Raw genomic sequence first — 9,667 nt, 5'->3', positions numbered from 1 at the left:
GTATAATGATTCAAATTATAATACAATGAAGCCTGCTGGACCCATATTTTTGACATTTTTACTAATGACGTCTGCTTGTTTTGATCATACACTGTTGTCAATATAATGGAATTGTATGCGACTGTTATACAAGCGAGAGTTTAAGCTAGCTTTAAAACCTGGTTTATTTCACTATTTTCTTTACATGTTTATGCCTGTACAAAGTCAAGAATTTGACTGTTGCTTTTCGTTCGTTTGATGTGTTTGACCTTCTGATTTTTGAATTTGGTAATTTCCATGTTAGTTATTTTACTTTTTATCACAATTTGATATTACCAATCAATATCTTATAACAGTGAAACTAGTTGAGAAGTACACCCACATTTCCGGAGCATTTTACGGAAGTGTAGTAGCGGCTATCATTTTTTTTTATATTTCTTCCTAAACCTTTCCGAAAAAAAACCTCAACCCTTTAGCGTTATAACGCAAATGTTTGCGAAATAACGCAAATCGCTGCGTTATAACGAAAAACTTTTGCGTTATAATAGGATTAAACACATTTTTGCTAGAGGTGATTTAGGTGTTAACCGGTGCGATTAACTCACGAACTGAATAAACGTCCGACGGACTTCTCTGTTAAGTTGGTGCGTAAGAGACCCGGTTTACACATCAATAACCTCTAGAGAAAATGTGTTTAATCCTTATAATTCTTAAACCAAATATTCACCATTTTAAATTAACATTTTGTTTTGTGTAAAGACTACTATAATTACCATCAAATGCACAATTGACAGGTCGTAACTAAGGTGTTGGCCGCCGTTTTGACTTTCTAAAATCAATGGATTTATGCGTATGACGTCGTGTTTTGCCATGACGTAAATTTGCCAAAATATTCATGAAATTTGGCGGAATTGTATTTAAATCTTAATCTTATACATTTTTGAAGCTTTAGTGCATTTTTTAAATTTTTTTATTATCATATATGCATAAGAATAGAAACAAATGTATGCATTAGTTTTTTAATTTCCAAATTTGCTGAAAATTCCGGGATCACTACAAGCATGTGTTTCACGGATGAATAGATTACGAAAGTAATTTCGGAAACATGGTTTAAGTTATACTGAAGAAAAAAAAACTTAAAAAGGGAAGTCGGTATGTGCCGTGTAATATTTATCTATTTTAGTCTTACTCGTTATAACGACAAATTAGTTATAATGACGTAATTTGTTATGACGACTTAAATAACATGAATCTTTCGAATTTTAAAGGATGTTTTATGTTCTTGTAAGTCTTCTTTAACCTTGGATTGTGTAAAATTCCCACTAACACCATACACCGTTACACCATTCACCATACGCATTACGCCATACACCCTTGTGTCATTGCACAGTGTACGTTACACCTGTGCACCATACACCTTATAAATAACACCAGAATGCACTCAAATTTCAAAGAAAGCGTGCGACTACAAAATTATGTATTTGTTTTAAAAGAAAAAGTTTGATCACAATATTCATGATCGTCCGTTACACCTTAAAACCATCCCTCTTACACCACACACATTTCTACCATTACACGACATGTCATACGCCATATGCCATTCACCAAAAATGTACACCACACACAGTTTTAGGGAAGTTTACACCATCGAAGGACTGCACAAGATCAGTTTGGTGCATTTTCTTAATTTTTTTTCTGATTTATTGTTCACTAGCATGATGCACATTATTGTTCGCTAGCTTTATGCGACTTATTTTCTACGTCAGACTCATTTACATTTAGATGTACAGCCGTATTAACGAGTAAGCTAAGGCGTTATAACGATTGAGATAAGTCGTAAAAACGAGTTAATTAGGTCGTTTTTAAGAATATGCTAAGTCAATATAAAGAGTTATTTTAGTCGTTATAATGAGTTTGTTAAGTTGTAACACCGAGTTAGTTAAGTCGTTATAACCAATTAGCTCAGTCGTTATAACGAGTTTGCTAATCCCATTTGTAATTTAAGTCGTGATAACGAGTTACTATCCATCCATGACACAAAATCAATATATGCAATGCTAAAAGAAACTTAAGCAAAGGAAAAAATGCTTTAAGTTTTCTTTCTTTTCTTCACCTGAAAGTCACAGTTAGGGCATTAACACGGAACAAAACAAAATACCTAATACCACTCTGCCACCAAAGCCCCGTTTTTTCACAGTTAACATGCATTTACATGCGCTATATTTCTTATTTAAAAGCACTTAGAAGATAAATAATGCTAAATTGTACACATGTGTATTTCCACAAACAGAATCATTACCATATTAAATAAAATTTTACAGCATTTTGATTATATTATCTTTGATATATTTGAAACTTGATTAAATGCAGTTCTTTACAATGAAAATATTTTTCAAGACTTTGAATAACAAATGTGTATCTATTATTTACCTTTTGGTAGGTAATAATCTGTTTAATGAGGGGATGTATTCAAACTTTCGATTGAGCCTTAAATTTCGGAATATAATTGCAAATCCTAGAACTATGAATAGTTTTGCAATCGCTACACAATGTAATAATTATGATTATAGATTTTGTAGTAGAATTTAAATATTTTTGGAATTCAGTTTGATTGAAGCCGCTGTTTGAATATACTTCATCGCTATTAATCGTTCTTTATAGGTGAATGTAAAGTTTTGAAGACCACCATAGAAATGGTACAGTTTGATCAACATGTGTTATATCATTACCGGAGGAGTAATCAGACGGATTTGTGATTTGTAAAAATACCATCCTTTGTGAATGATGTTGATGTGATTCATATATGTGATCAATTCTTAACCTGAAATTCTCTTTTTGGTTGAGTGGCTATCTTTTGGACCATTGGATTATAACTCTTTTATAAATTTCCTGTTACAAAACTTTGAATTTTTTTTGAAAAAAACGAAGGATTTTCTTATCCCAGGAGTAGATTACTTTAGCCGTATTTGACAAAACTATCTGGAATTTTGGGTTTAATGCTCTTCAACTTTGTACTTGTTTGGCTTTACAGCTGCAAACATGTATTTCGATCTGAACGTCATTGATGAGTCTTATGTAGACGAAACACGCGTCTGGCGTTTTAAATTATATTCCTGGTACCTTTGATAACTATTTACACTACTGGGTCGATGCCACTGCTGTTGTACGTTTCATTCCCGAGGGTATCACCAGCCCAGTAGTCGGCACTTCAGTGTTGACATGAATATCAATTATGTGGTCATTTTTATAAATATCCTGTTACAAAACTTTGGATATTTCGAAAAAACTAAGGATTTTCTTATCCCAGGAGTAGATTACTTTAGCCGTATTTGGCACAACTATTTTGAATTTTGGGTTTAATGCTCTTCAACTTTGTACTTGTTTGGCTTTACCACTATTTTGATCTGAGCGTCACTGATGAGTCTTATGTAGACGAAACGCGCGTCTGGCGTATTAAATTATAATCCTAGTACCTTTGATAACTATTTACACCACTGGGTCGAGGCCACTTCTGGTGGACGTTTCGTCCCCGAGGGTATCATCAGCTCAGTAGTCAGCACTTCGGTGTTGATATGAATGTCTATTATGATGTCATTTTATAAATTTCCTGAAAAAACTAAGGATTTTTTTATCCCAGGAGTAGATTACCTAAGCCGTATTTGGCACAACTATTTGGAATTTTGGGTTAAATGTTCTTAAACTATGTGCATCTCTTTAAACGGTGTTTGGAACATTTGATTAACAAGAATACATTTAATATTATGCATGTTCACAGTAAAAGTAAAAGTACTGATACATGCTAGATCGTATTATTACATTCCTGTGCATACTGACGAAGATTAATTTACTTTAAATCATAAAATCTTCTACAAATTAACTTCTTTTTAATCGGAACAAGAAAAATATGGAAAATAATATAATACATCGCTGTTTATGTAAGAAGGCAGAAGAACCGTACTTTAGTGTCAAACAATTGTAATTCAGCGACATACAATTGTATTTCAGTGTCAAACAATAGTACTTCAGCGTCATACAATCGTATTCGAGCGTCAAATAATCGTTCTTCAGCGTCGAACAATCGTCATAATGCGTCATACACTCTTTATTAAGCGTCACACAATATTACATCAGCGTCTAATCATCGTACTTGAGCGTGATAATAGCGGTAAGAACCTCGGTGTAGACATAAAATTTACATAGTTTTGATTTTAATCGTACTTCTAACTATGTGTTGGAGCAGTGTTTTTTGTATGGAGATTCTTTACAATGTAAACTTTTTTCATAGTCATAAAGAACAAAAGAACATCTACGATTCCCCTTTTTGTAGTTAATGATCTGTTTATCGGTAAAATGTATTCGAACTTTCGATTGAGCCTTAAATTTCGGAATAGAATTGCAAAACCTAGAACAATTAAAAGTCTTGCAATCACCATAAAATGTACCAATTATAATTGCATATTTTGTAGTAGAATTCAAATATTTTGGAATTCAATTTGATTGACACCGTCATATACCTGATCGTTATTAATCGTTCTTTGTAGGTGAATGTAAAGTTTCCAAGTCCATCATAGAAATGGTACAGTTTGATCAACATGTGTTATATCATTACTGAAGGAGAGATCAGACGGATTTGTGATTTGTAAAAATACAATCTTTTGTGAATTATGTTTATGTGATTGATACATGTGAGATGCATCCATTCTTAACCTAAAGTTGTCCTTTTGGTTGAGGGGCTATATTTTGGGCCATTCGATTATAACTCCCATAGCCGTTTACCAATGTCGATGTCTTCTGTAAGTATCCTGCTTATACCATAGTTTAATTCATATTATAATTTACATCTCATTAAACGGTGTTTTGAACATATGATCAATAATAATACATTTGATATTATGCATGTTCACAGTAAAAGTAAAAGTACTGATACATGCTAGATCGTAATATTACATTCCTCTGCATACTGACGAAGATTAATTTACTTTAAATCATAAAATCTGCTACAAATTAACTTCTTCTTAATCGACCTAGGAACATGAAAAAATTGAAAATAATAATAATACATCGCTGATTATGTAAGAAGGCAGAAGAACCGTACTTTAGTGTCAAACAATTGTAATTCAGCGACATACAATTGTATTTCAGTGTCAAACAATAGTACTTCAGCGTCATACAATCGTATAAGAGCGTCAAATAATCGTTCTACAGCGTCAAACAATCGTCATAATGCGTCATACACTCTTTATTAAGCGTCACACAATAGTAAATCAGCGTCTAATCATCGTACTTGAGCGTGATAATAGCGATAAGAACCTCGGTGTAGACCTAACATTGACATAGTGTTGATTTTAATCGTTCTTCTAACTATGTGTTGGGGCAGTAATTTTGTATGGAGATTCTTTACACATTAAACTTTTTTCATAGTCATTCAGAACAAAAGTGTATCTACGATCCCCATTTTTGAAGTTAATGATCTGTTTATCGGTAGGATGTATTCAAACGTTCGATTGAGCCTTAAATTTTGGAATAGAATCGCAAAGCCTAGAACAATTAAAAGTTTTGCAATCACCATAAAATGTACCAATTATAATTGCATATTTTGTAGTAGAATTTAAATATTTGTGAATTCAATTTGATTAACACCGCTTTATACCTCATCGTTATCAATCGTTCTTTCTTGGTGAATGTAAAGTTTTGATGTCCATCATAGAAATGGTACAGTTTCATCAACATGTGTTATATCATTATCAGAGGAGAGATCAGACGGATTTGTGATTTCTAACAATACCATCTTTTGTGAATAATGTTTATGTGATTCATATATGTGAGGTGCATCCATTCTTAACCTGAAGTTGTCCTTTTGGTTTAGGGGTTATCTTTAGGACCATTAGATTATAATTCTCATAGCCGTTTGCCAATGTCGATGTCTTCTGTAAGTATCCTGCTTATACCATAGTTTAATTCATATTATAATTTACATCTCATTAATGAGTGTTTGGAACATTTGATCAACAAGAATACATTTGATATTATGCATGTTCACAGTAAAAGTAAAAGTACTGATACATGCTAGATCGTATTATTACATTCCTGTGCATACTGACAAAGATTCATTTATTTTAAATCATAAAATCTGCTACAAATTAACTTCTCCTTAATCGACCTAGGAACATGAAAAATGTTGAAAATAATATAATACATCGCTGTTTATGTAAGAAGGCAGAAGAACCGTACTTTAGTGTCAAACAATTGTAATTCAGCGACATACATTTGTATTTCAGTGTCAAACAATAGTACTTCAGCGTCATACAATCGTATAAGAGCGTCAAATAATCGTTTTACAGCGTCGAACAATCGTCATAATGCGTCATACACTCTTTATTAAGCGTCACACAATAGTAAATCAGCGTCTAACTATAGAACTTCAGCGTGATAATAGCGATGAGAACCTTGGTGTAGACCTAACATTGACATAGTGTTGATTTTAATCGTTCTTCTAACTATGTGTTGGAGCAGTGTTCTTGTATTGAGATTCTTTACAATGTAAACTTTTTTCATGGCCATAAAGAACAAAAGTGTATCAATGATCCCCCTTTTTGTAGTTAATGATCTGTTTATCGGTAGGATGTATTCGATTGAGCGTTAAATTTCGGAATACAATTGCAAAGCCTAGAACAATTAAAAGTTTTGCAATCACCATAAAATTTACCAATTATAATTGCATATGTTGTAGTAGAATTTAAATATTTGTGAATTCAATTTGATTAACACCGCTTTATACCTCATCGTTATTAATCGTTCTTTGTAGGTGAATGTAAAGTTTTGATGTCCATCATAGAAATGGTACAGTTTCATCAACATATGTTATATCATTATCAGAAGAGAGATCAGACGGATTTGTGATTTCTAACAATACCATCTTTTGTGAATAATGTTTATGTGATTCATATATGTGAGGTGCATCAATTCTTAACCTGAAGTTGTCCTTTTGGTTGAGGGGTCATCTTTTGGACCATTAGATTATAATTCTCATAGCCGTTTGCCAATGTCGATGTCTTCTGTAAGTATCCTGCTTATACCATAGTTCAATTCATATTATAATGTACATCTCTTTAAACAGTGTTTGGAACATTTGATTAACAAAATACATCTGATATTATGCATGTTCACAGCAAAAGTAAAAGTAAAAGTACTGATATATGCTAAATCGTATGATTACATTCCTCTGCATACTGACGAAGATTAATTTACTTTAAATCATAAAATCTGCTACTAACTAATTTCTTCTTAATCGACATAGGAACAAGATATAATACATCGCTGTTTATGTAAGAAAGGAGTAGAATTGTGTCAAACAATTGTAATTCAGCGGCATACAATTGTATTTCAGTGTCAAACGATAGTACTTCAGCGTCATACAATCGTATCAGAGCGTCAAATAATCGTTCTAAAGCGTCGAACAATCGTCACAATGCGTCATACACTCCTTATTAAGCGTCACACAATAGAACATCAGCGTCTAACTATCGTACTTCAGCGTGATAATAGCGGTAAGAACCTCGGTGTAGACCTAACATTGACATAGTGTTGATTTTAATCGTTCTTCTAACTATGTGTTGGAGCAGTGTTTTTGTATGGAGATTCTTTACAATGTAAACGTTTTTTATGGTCATTAAGAACAAAAGTGTATCTGCGATTTCCCTTTTTGTAGTTAATGATCTTTTTATCGGTAGGATGTATTCAAACTTTCGATTGAGCCTTAAATTTCGGAATAGAATTACAAAGCCTGGAACAATTGAAATTTTGTGATCACCATAAAATGTACCAATTATAATTGCATATTTTGTTGTAGAATTTAGATATTTTGGGAATTTAATTTGATTGACACCGCTATATACCTCATCGCTATTTATCGTTGTTTAAAGGTGTGTGTGAAGTTTTGAAGGCTTACATAAACATGGTGTAGTTTCATCAACATGTGTTATGTCACTACCGGAGGAAAGATCAGACGGATTTGTGTTTTCTAAAAATACCATCTTTTGTGAATGATGTTTATGTGATTCATATATGTGAAACGCATCCATTCTTAACCTGAAGTTCTCCTTTTTATTGATGTGCTATATTTTGGACCAATAGATTATAACTCTCATAGCCGTTAACTAATGTCGGATGTCTTTTTTATAAGTATCCTGCTCATACCATAGTTTAATTCATATTATAATGTACATCTCTTTAAAAGGTGTTTGGAACATTTGATCAACAAGAATACGTATGTATTAACTATCGATAGCACATGGGTTTCTTGTTATATTGAGAACATGTGTTTATGTTTATAATAATATTTAAATTATTTTAGCATAACAATAAGTCACCTTAACAAAGTTAAGAGTTTAAAGTTCTTTGTATGATAGCACGGACTGGTCATACGCGGTAAAAGTTAACATTGAAAATACATTTTCATAGCTTGACCATTCGAAGCTCAGTCTTAGAGCAGTGAAGTTGGCTTAATTGTATATAAGCTATGTCGGATATTGATACGGACCACGCCACAACTAATGCCCAACCTATAGGTGAGTCACAGCCCCCTGCACCACATTCTGATATAGCAGATGCTTTTCATTTGTTCCGTGATTACCAAGATTACAAACTTGTAGATTTAAAAGAAGATCTGGCTTCCGAGCAAGAACATTTGTCACGTAAATTTAAAGAAGAAGTCGGATTAAATTCAAGAAAGAAGGGAATAGTATTCAATATCATTACAATGATGAAGTTTTGACCTGTCTCCTTAAAATTCAAAAGAAGGGCTCCTCTTTAAATTCTCCCACTAACAGTATTGTGTCTGAGCTTATTACTAAAGTTAAAGCTAGGAATAAGTTGATAAGGATCACCGAGAGCTCTTCAGGGGCTGGACTACAGTGTGCGAATATGAGTCAAATACCATCGCTGATAACTCTGACGATGAAAAGAAGATTAGACAATTAAGTCAATTAAAGAGAGAACCAAACCCCGCCCTTCTCCTTACACCATTAGCAGCAGAGCAAACCAAAATGCTTGACCAGCTGAAACTGTGCCGAATCCTTCTTATTCTCAGTCTAACATTCGTTTTTCTCAACCTCCACAGCCCTTTCGACTACGGTCGGCGTGAGCCGGCCCAGTATGTACATGTGTCACCATTGTGAACAGTTTGGACATTGGCGCAAGAACTGCCTACTTAACAGGGTCCAGACATTTCAACACAACTCTCAAGGACAAGGCACCCAACGATCTTAAAGCGGTATTTAATGATAAGTATTTAAATTGTGAATCACTTTTTTCTAAATTGGGTAATGAAAACAATGTTAATGACTATTCTGTTTTTCTTGAACAAGTAAAGTTTTTTGAAAATGCGGAACATAATAGCACTTTTCACGGTGTAGTCGGGAGTTTGAATAAACATATCGAATTTTGGCAAAATATTAGCGCTAGTGATTTTGTCATAGACACTATAAAAGGCGGTCACATTATACCTTTTTTAGAAACGCCTAAACAGATGCACAGTAAGAACAACAAATCTGCATTTATGAATGAGAAATTTGTTGATGAAGCTATTTCTGAATTAGTAGATACTGGGTGTGCTAAGTTGGTCCCTTTTAAGCCCTTCGTCGTGAATCCTTTGAGTGTAGCGCTAAATTCATCTTCAAAGCCTAGGTTA

General features: G+C 33.3%; 1 long non-coding RNA gene across 1 annotated transcript; it reads left to right on the top strand.

Annotated features, from left to right (window-relative positions):
• The first annotated feature begins 6,790 nt into the window (after positions 1-6,790).
• Positions 6,791-9,217, top strand: LOC143047057 (uncharacterized). The gene is made up of 3 exons (XR_012969406.1): positions 6,791-7,036; positions 8,216-8,245; positions 9,098-9,217. It is a non-coding gene; the product is annotated as an uncharacterized LOC143047057 (long non-coding RNA).
• The last annotated feature ends 450 nt before the right edge of the window (positions 9,218-9,667 follow it).

The sequence above is a fragment of the Mytilus galloprovincialis genome, chromosome 1 (assembly GCF_965363235.1).
Source record: "Mytilus galloprovincialis chromosome 1, xbMytGall1.hap1.1, whole genome shotgun sequence".
NCBI lineage: Eukaryota > Metazoa > Mollusca > Bivalvia > Mytilida > Mytilidae > Mytilus > Mytilus galloprovincialis.
This window is presented reverse-complemented; position numbering and strand designations above follow the sequence as displayed.